The sequence below is a fragment of the Podarcis gaigeae genome (assembly GCF_964106915.1).
Source record: "Podarcis gaigeae genome assembly, chromosome: 9".
Taxonomy (NCBI): Eukaryota; Metazoa; Chordata; class Lepidosauria; order Squamata; family Lacertidae; genus Podarcis; species Podarcis gaigeae.
Genome location: NC_139685.1, coordinates 44,830,704 through 44,839,784, shown reverse-complemented (window position 1 = coordinate 44,839,784; position 9,081 = coordinate 44,830,704). Strand labels below are relative to the sequence as shown.

General features: G+C 41.0%; 1 long non-coding RNA gene across 1 annotated transcript; it reads right to left on the bottom strand.

The window, feature by feature from the left end:
* Positions 1 to 4,400: 4,400 nt before the first annotated feature.
* Positions 4,401 to 8,875, bottom strand: LOC310852545. Its single transcript, XR_014568246.1, has 2 exons — positions 8,782 to 8,875; positions 4,401 to 4,842 (listed from the first exon to the last, which is right to left on the bottom strand). It is a non-coding gene; the product is annotated as an uncharacterized lncRNA (long non-coding RNA).
* Between the last annotated feature and the right edge of the window lie 206 nt (positions 8,876 to 9,081).

The window sequence follows — 9,081 nt, the reverse complement described above, 5'->3', positions numbered from 1 at the left end:
GATTTTGCCCCTTTGTGGTTTGCCTTTCATTGTCTGCATCTTATGAGCTGGTGCGGCCACTGTTGTCCGACTTTTAGCGGTATTTTGAAGACAGGGTCCTGCCCAAACAGTTTATGAACCAAGGTGTTCCTGAAAAGATTTATGTGGGTGCTCCACTCTATTCCCTTCCTCTGTAATCCTATTGATTTTAGGACCCAAAGGATTTCAGGAGTCAAGTTAAGGCCCACTGTGAATGTTTTTATTGCACAGCTAATTGGATGATGACATTAATTTAATAAGACTTTTAGCAAAATTACAGTTAAGTAGGCCAGAGACCAGGTGTGAATAGGTTTCACTTAGCCTTTGACAAGTATTTTGTGCACTTCAATCGCAGTGCCCCCTAGAGCTGACTAGCTAGTTTGTGGGGGGAAATCTGCAGAAATTAATATTGATTACACACTGACTGTCACAAAGCCTGACAATGTAACAGTGGTTGCTGTAACATGTGGCGACGAAAAGAATACATTCGCTTTACTCAGGGTGTTGCAGCAATTTGCTCCCGGTGTGTAATAGGACATTATTTATTTCCATAATTCAAAGAAAAAAAGAAATACCATTGGAAGGAAAGGGGTTTGAGGCAATAAATTATTTGTTTTATGCATTCGAATAAGCCTAACTCCAGTGCAAATATGTAATGTTGGTAATTTGTGTGTGTTTTTCTATTTCTGGTTAGTACTGCAGGTCAGAAGCAACATAAGATTCTGGGTTATTCATTTTGTTTCAGGATGTGTGGATGCAATACAGCCTAGTGTCTGTATATAATGCGGTAACATCTATACAATGTTATTACGAGGAATGGAGATGTGAGAATCACCCATACTCTTTCCTTTCCTTTCTCTGGCAGGTCTTTAGCCACTAGCTGGCCACCAGCAGGGTCTTCTCATGGTGACTGCCACATATCTTTTCCTCCTCTGGTGCTTTTGAATGGTTTTAAGTTGTTTTGGTTCAGCACTGTTTTGATATAACAACTTATTTAATTGCTTTTTATTAATATTTACAACTGATTGGTGGTTTTGTTTTGTTTTAAAGCTCTCTTTTTTAGCGTGTGAGCCACCTTGGGTCCTGCCCTGGGGAAAAAGATGGGACATGAATAGTAAAATAAGTCTGAAATAAGCCATTTAATGAGTGGATTTCTGAGATGTGGCACCACAACTTAAAGTAGGAATGGAGAAACCTTAGATGAATTTGTGCTGTTCCGCAGCTGAATTGTGACACTGTCTAGCCATGTCACATGTTTGAGAAGTGTCACTGGTTCACACTACAACTAGTGAAAAACCAAGGTCAGCAGCAATTAAGATATTGTTGTGAGTTTGTGGGGGGTGGGGGAAGTAGGCTGTATGCTGAGACTCTTCTAATCCCTGGATCCAGGAAGTTAAAATATAAAGGTGTGAATTCCTGGCGAGGTGATAGCCTAGGTAATTAAAGGAAGTGGATCTGTGCCAGGTGGTAAATGGGTAGGGGCCCCTCCCTCAACTCACTGGTAGTTAGAAAGATGAAGGCCAGAGTGGAGAGTTGAATGATGTGAGCTAGAAGCTGGCTTACCTGTGGCTTACCTGTGGCAGCACCTTTATTGGTGGAGGGGCCAAATTAAGAAAATGTATCAATAATTGTAAATGCTGAGATGAGTGGAAAGTAAAGCTGAAAACAAATGGAATAGCATATCAGCATTTTATTGATAAATTAGTTGAGAGACCATGAAATATCGGGGGGGGGGGCAGTCTTCAGCTCTTCCCTTCCTTGGTCCTCTCACCCCACCCTCAATACAGTACATCACTTCTCCCTCCTGGAAAGTCTGCCTGAATACTGGGTTGGGAAAAGTGATGACACATTCCCGACACATTGTTGCCCACCCTACACCCTGAATCCAGCTGTCTGTCTCATGTTTCTTTGACACACTGGGACATACAAAAAAAGAAAAGATTTACAGTGTAAGAAACTAGCTATTGCACATATAAATGCTATTGGTTACAGAATATGCACGCATGCATATGAAATACCTACCTATACAGAAAGTCTTCTAAAGCAAAGTTGTTGCAAACACCTAAATGTAGACACTAACACACATTCCAGTTTCATATGTGATATACAATCGGCTTGCTGGTGTTAGCATTTGGAAACTAATGGTGCTAAAGCTGACAGAGCACTAATTACTAGTTGTACTAGGTGATTGCCTTTTCAAGGATGTGTTCAGTGAGGCACAGTTTTGAAACATTAGAGTACAGGCCAACATTGGAAAAAGACATATGATGTAAAAATAACCACATAAGCTCTCAGTGTGATTGTCATAAATGAAATCTGCCTGATTAAGAAAGTTCTGTTTTAATGCTGAAATGTGAAAAGGGCCAGTCAAGGAAAAGGCATTTAGAGTACTACCAAAAAACACCACCACTCCTCTGACAGCACCTAAGTGTATTTCAGTGACCTCCTCTGAAAAGGAGATAGAGGCGGGGGAACTAATCACCATTTAATCACTTGCATATGAGTTAATTTGTTAGATGTTTGTTGCCAAAGTGGTAAAACAACGTATGTAAGTCAACGTACAGCTAATGTGGGATGGTATAAAGCTGGCATTTATTAACTGTCCTAAAATACCTTCTAAAGCAGAGATGGGGAACCTGTGGCTCTCTGTTATTGGACCAAAACTCTCATCATCCCTGACCAATGGCCATGCTGGCAGGGGTTGAGGAGAGTTGGAGACCAGCAACATTTGGAGAGGACCACAGGCTTCCCAACTTTGTTCTAAAATGTTATCAAGTTAGTTTCCAATTCTTAAGTCACATTAAGAAGCCCACCTGAGAGCTAGTAACACAGAGGCCCGTGAGCTAGACATTCCTCAGGTCAAACCTTTCCTCATCTTCAAACTCACTGAGGCTGCAATTCTAGTCCTATAGAGGAGGCTCCATTGAACACAGTGGAACTTCCTTCTTAGTAATCGTGGATTGCAGGGCGGCCCCACCATTAGGCAGAGGAAGATGGCTGCCTCAGGCAGATGAATTTGGGTGGCACAGAAGGACAGCAAATTGTGATTTAATGTTTTATTATTATTATTGCTGCTGCTGCTGCTACTCCTAGGCTGGGGAGAGGTAATTGTGGGATTTTCTGACTCAGGTGCTAAAATAATTTGGTGAGACTTGGTACTATGGATCTTGACTTGGGAGAGGTACTGCAGTTGGGTGTTGTGCATCAGCCAGCAAAAAATATTGGGTTGACCATGATTCATAGGATTGCACAGGAAGTGGCTTTAAGAACTCAGCCTTCACTCCATTTCTTGTGTGGGGATAATAAGAATTACCTACACTTACAGGTTGGTTGCAAGGATTACAAATATAATATACATGTGGAGGCTTTGAACACCTGAAATGTGTTATATGAATGCTAGGCATGATTGCCCTGATCCAATTAAATTTAGTTGTGCTGTATGATGCAAATTCTGGACTGTACCACCTGAGACTGAAGCAGGGACCTCACATTATGAAGTGCTTCTCCATAAATATCCGCATAGAATAATAGATGCTAGGGGAAAGAATGCTAGCCTTCTCCCTAAGATGCTAATTTTCTATGTGTGAGAATTTTTTTAAAAAATAAAGAAACATTAAACCACATACCCTCCTCACCTGCAGTCTCAAGTGGTACAGTTAATGCAGAAGTTTACCACCCCAGTGACTACTAGGCCAAAGTCCCACTGAAACTTATTTATTTTTTAAAAAAACATTTGCATACCACTGTTTATTTAAAAAATATATCAAGTGGTTTAGAACAGAATATAAAACCATACTATAAGTATGCGCCCCATTATTTTGTCATGTGATTTAGGCTACAAACCTATGCATGCTTGTGTAATAGTAAGTGCCAATGACTTAAGCAGAACTCACTTGTGACTAGTAAACACATGTAAGGTCAGACTGCTAGCCAAGACATACATTAGCAGTATTTAGGGCAAAGTTATTAGTAGCTTTTTGTTTGTTTGTTTCCCCTGAGAGCACCTTGCAAGGAAGAACACATCACAGTAACAACAGGCAGAGCAGAATGCCCAGCATTCGCCAACAAAGGGTTCTCTCCTGCTCACCCACAACCCCCTTAATCCTCATGTGGTGGACCCCCCCCCCCACTTGCTGCAAACCTAACCTGTCTCTTCTTTATGAGAATGAAGGGAACTTTCCACTGGTTGAGTGAAGGAAGGTAATTACAAGAAGAGTCAGCATGTTTGCATTTTACACAGCTACCTCTCTTCTTGGGACTGGGCAAATTGAAGGTACGCAGGTATCCTGCTTTGAGACACTCTCAAATGGTGAGCCTCATTGCTGCCTTGTTAATTTAATTTCATTATTTTTATATAAATTTTTATACTGCTTAACTTTAAAAAACGAAACAAAAACCCACGTACCCACCTACCAATGTAGTGTACAACACAGACTAAAACAATATAGAATTTGGAATAAAATAAATTGTATTGATGAATGGACCATACTGTTGGTGTCCCAGCTTACCTTTCCTGCCTTACTTTGCTCTTCCAGCATCTGGAACTGGGGTTCCTACCTCTAGAATCTTGAGGCATGGTCCCTATTATTTCTGAGAAGATGAATGTTAGTAATATGCCCTACTTGTGCTTCTCTTGTTGTCCTTGGTTACTTGTTTGTGCAAAGTGCCCTTTGCCCAGAGTTCCCATGTGTGCTTGTCTTAATTTCTCAAAACATCAGGACAGAGAGATGTGGCCCTATGCCGTGTACCTTGATATATGAGATCTGTGTTTCCTGGCTGTTCAGAGAGTGGATGGTATGCTCAGTCCTGTATTCCCAGTTTGGGCTGGGAAGGAAACGATAATTGTCGAGTGTTAGTGCTGACCTTTAAAGCCCTAAACAGCCTATACCTTGAAGAAGCATCTCCATCCCCCCACGTTCAGCCTGGACACTGCAATCCAGATCTGAGGGCCTTCTCGGTATTGGTGCTCACCCTCCCATCAGATGTCAAGAAAATAAACAGCTCTTTGACTTTTAGAAGACATCTGAAGACAACCTGTATAGGAATTAAAAAAAAAAATGTTTGATGTTTTATTGTGTTCTTAATATTTTGTTGGGAGCCACCCAGAGTGGCAAGGGCAACCCAGTCAGATGGGTGGCAAATCATCATCATCTGGAACTCTTTCTGTTGGCATAAACGAGAATGTTTTTAATTTGAACCACCCTTTTTACAGGCATCACGTTATGCTGACATCACAGGGAAGGCCTGATCTCTCAGCAAGTTTAGGATCATGAGCAAAGTTCACAGGAACCCCATCATGCTCCAAACCCTTTCATTTTCTTCACCTGAGTCAGTGGTGTCACACTGGTATAGAAGTTGCTCTATCAGCAGTATGTTGCACTGGCTTTTGAATCCTGCATATGTTTGTGTTCCGCTGGTGCAAAGAGGATTTAGCAACAATCTTATTGTCAAGTGAGTGGACATACCTCAGGGACAGGATTGTGCCGCTGTTTACTTTTAATCTTTTGTTAAAGGCAGCACTGTAGGGTGGAGATGCTGAAGAAGATTTACACCCTGTTTCTAGAGAAAGCATACCCTACAACACACACACCCTACCACACACACACACACACACACACACACGTATCTAAGTGTGTTGAACCAAAGATGAACTGTTCCAGAAGCTTTGTTTACACTATTTGGTAGTCAAGATAACACCACAATTAATTGGTAGTTGTTGTAGCAATAAGCTTATATGTGTTTATAGTCACTTGCTTAGATATAAGCTAATTGGTTTGCTTTGATGTTGTCCTTATCTGTGGACTTGGGGTGCTGGGCTCTGAGCCCAGGAAGTGGAACTATTTGTAAGGCTTGGGTATTTGCCACCTGCAACCTCATCTGGGCAGATGAAGTGATGGAGGTCCAAGACAAGGTGAGGTATGTTGCTTTGTATATAAAGAATGTATGGATATTTGCTTGGGCACGGATAAGTCATCTCCTTGCTGCAGAGTCTGTCCTGCATCTACAAAACCTAGGAGAACTGGCAGGCTGATTTGCTGATTTGTCTCTACCTTATTTAATAAAGTGCTAGAACTCATCACTCTGGCGTTTTGGGCATCCTTTTTTGGAATACACCAGTCTCCCCCAACCCAAGAGCTTCCAAATATCATTGGGTTACACATCTCCTATCAGCCCCAGACTGTAAAGCTAATGGTCAGGGATGGTGTGGCTTGCAGTCAAAAACATCTGAAGGGCACCAGATTGGGAAAGGCTGACACACTATGGAGTTGGAAAGTAAAATGTAAGTGGCAGTCTTCAACTAAGTTTTACTCAGAGTAGACTCACTGAGATTAGGGTGAATAGCACCCAAGACTTATAGCAGGGAAGGTTCAAGCATTAATTCAAATAACTGAAGCTATGAAGAAAACAGAAATGTAAATATTCTGGATCCTCCTGTACAGCAATATCAAATATGAAGGGGTTTCTTTTTAAATTAGAAAAAGATTACAAATATTTGTCACTGAAACATGAAGATAGACTATCTTTCTGTGCCTGAGAGAATCAATGTATTGCTAGTGACTTGAAGTGTGTATGTGCGTGAATCTTTTGAAACAAGGTTCAATTATTTGAAAATTAAGATGCTGCCATTCTTTCAGGAAATCACGCCGATTTCATTTGGGGCTCTGTATTTAATCAATACTGGATTTAAATATATCAAATTATTCAATTACATCAGCTATGGGGAACCTGTGGCTCTTCACATTTTATTTACTTATATGCAACATAATACAAAAAATACTAAGCGGTATGCAGAGCATTACAGTTATAAAGTCATGTGATAAAAACCAAATGAACATATAATATCAAAACCTAGTAGCATATTAAAACAAATTATTAAAACAAAATACTGAGCAGCATGATCTAAACAAAATGGTAATGATCAGGGAAAGCCCGCCTGAACAGATGAGTTTTCAGTAAGTGTTTAAAACCTGCCAAAAGTTGATGCCTGAACGGCAGGAGGGAGATTACTCCAGAGGGTCCTTGCGTAACCACAGAAAAGAGAATTGTTGGATTTCAATTCCCATCTGCCCAGCCAGCATGGCCCACTATCAGGAATGATGAGAGTTGTAGCCCAACTCGAACAACATTTGGAAGGGTCATAAGTACCCTGTTCCTCTTCTATTGTAATCTATTGTCACTCTAATTCTAAACATGTAATTTGAAAGAAAAAACAACTAAGTTCAAGAAAACTTTGTAGAGCTCTGTGACTTACACACTCAAGTGGGGAGAGCTTGACTGGTAAATAACAGCGCTATGAGTTTGGGGGGCAGGTAGGTAGAAGGTAGAACTCTCTTCTGGATCCAGCATGGATTCTATTCCTGGAATAGCCAGGCTAGCTTCAAGGTAAGAGGCAATGGCCCTCTAAGGATGGGCTATTAAGGCAACAAAGGAAGTGGTGCTGTGCAAATGGGTGGCCCCCTTCCCTCAACTCCTTGGTAGACCAGAGTTGGGAATTGAGTTATGTGAGCTAGAATGTAGAATCTGGTAAACTGCAGCCTGGGCAGCTGAGAGACAGAGCTGAGCCTGATATTGGTTGAAATCCAAGGCTGTGGCTCTGGGAAAAGCAAGACCCACTTGGGGTGTTAATGCTGTGAACCCTCCTACTGCAGGCAGAGATTGTATACATGTGTAAATAAACACATATACAGTATATCCTAAAGACACCATGGTCTCCAATGTACCTCATTCCAAAGGAAACCAAACCCTGGGATCCCTGGGATCTAGCTCCGCTTGGAGATTGTGGTAGTGTAAAACAAAATCCATGCAGACTAGGCCAGGTTCTTGTTCTCTGTATATAAAGCTTATCTACTTAAACAACTTTAACAGTGTCACTATGTGGCTAACCTATACAATTTACTGCATGCCAGAGATCCAGGTGCTACCAGACAGGTTGCAAATAGCTATTGTTAAGACAGTTTCAGTCCACATCAAACAAGAGATTAACCTCCAGAGTGCTTGCTTGTGCAGAAGGCTGCAGTAATTAAGTGGCTTATGGCTCTGGCATTGGATGACACAGCCTTGGCTGTTCTAGCTGGAAGGTTAACATGACACCTAAAATCTAGTGTTAACTCTTCAGGATAACACTGAGGCAAAAAAAAAAGTCATGTGGATTAAAAATGAGGTGACACATTGCTACATCCCGATAAATATTCTGTAACGGCTGCCCTATAACAGTCCTTGGCCTCTTGCCTATGTAATTGAATTGATGAGGATTATTTCAGGAACCACTAAAATCTGTTTTATGCATATTCCTTTAAGTCAGGATTCATGAAATTGTAGGGCTAAAGACCTGGAAGAAGTGATTGATCATCATCAGCAATGATATTAATATAGGTTCTTACAATCCTTTACTCTCACAACACTCCTGCAAAATGGGCTGCAAGTTTTACTGGTTTCTGTCACTCCTTTTCTTTTTTAAAAAAAAGTTTGGTTAATCACCTTCCTTTTACCCAATCAGTTAACTCACTGGTTCTATTTGCAAAATTTCAGTATGGATTATCATTTGAGAAATTCAAACATAAAGCAATGTAGTCTATCTATATATATGTCAGTAGCACCTTAGAGACCAACTAGGTTTGTTCTTGGTATAAGCTTTCGTGTGCATGCACACTCAACATGAAAGCTTATACCAAGAACAAACTTAGTTGGTCTCTAAGGTGCTACTGGACAATTTTTTAATTTCTTTATATATTTCGACTGCGTCAGACCAACATGGCTACCTACCTGAATCTATAATGCAATGTAGTTCATTTAACTCAGGGATCAGCAAACTTTTTCAGCAGGAGGCCAGTCCACTGTCCCTCAGACCTTGTGGGGGGACCAGACTATATTTTGAAGAAGAAAAAAACAAAAACAAATTCCTAAGCCCCACAAATAACCCACAGATGCATTTTAAATAAAGGGCACATTCTACCCATGTAAAAACACGCTGATTCCCAGACCGTCCGCGGGCCGGATTTAGAAGGCGATTGGGCCAGATCTGGCCCCCGGGCCTAGTTTGCCTAGCCATGATTTAACTCAAGG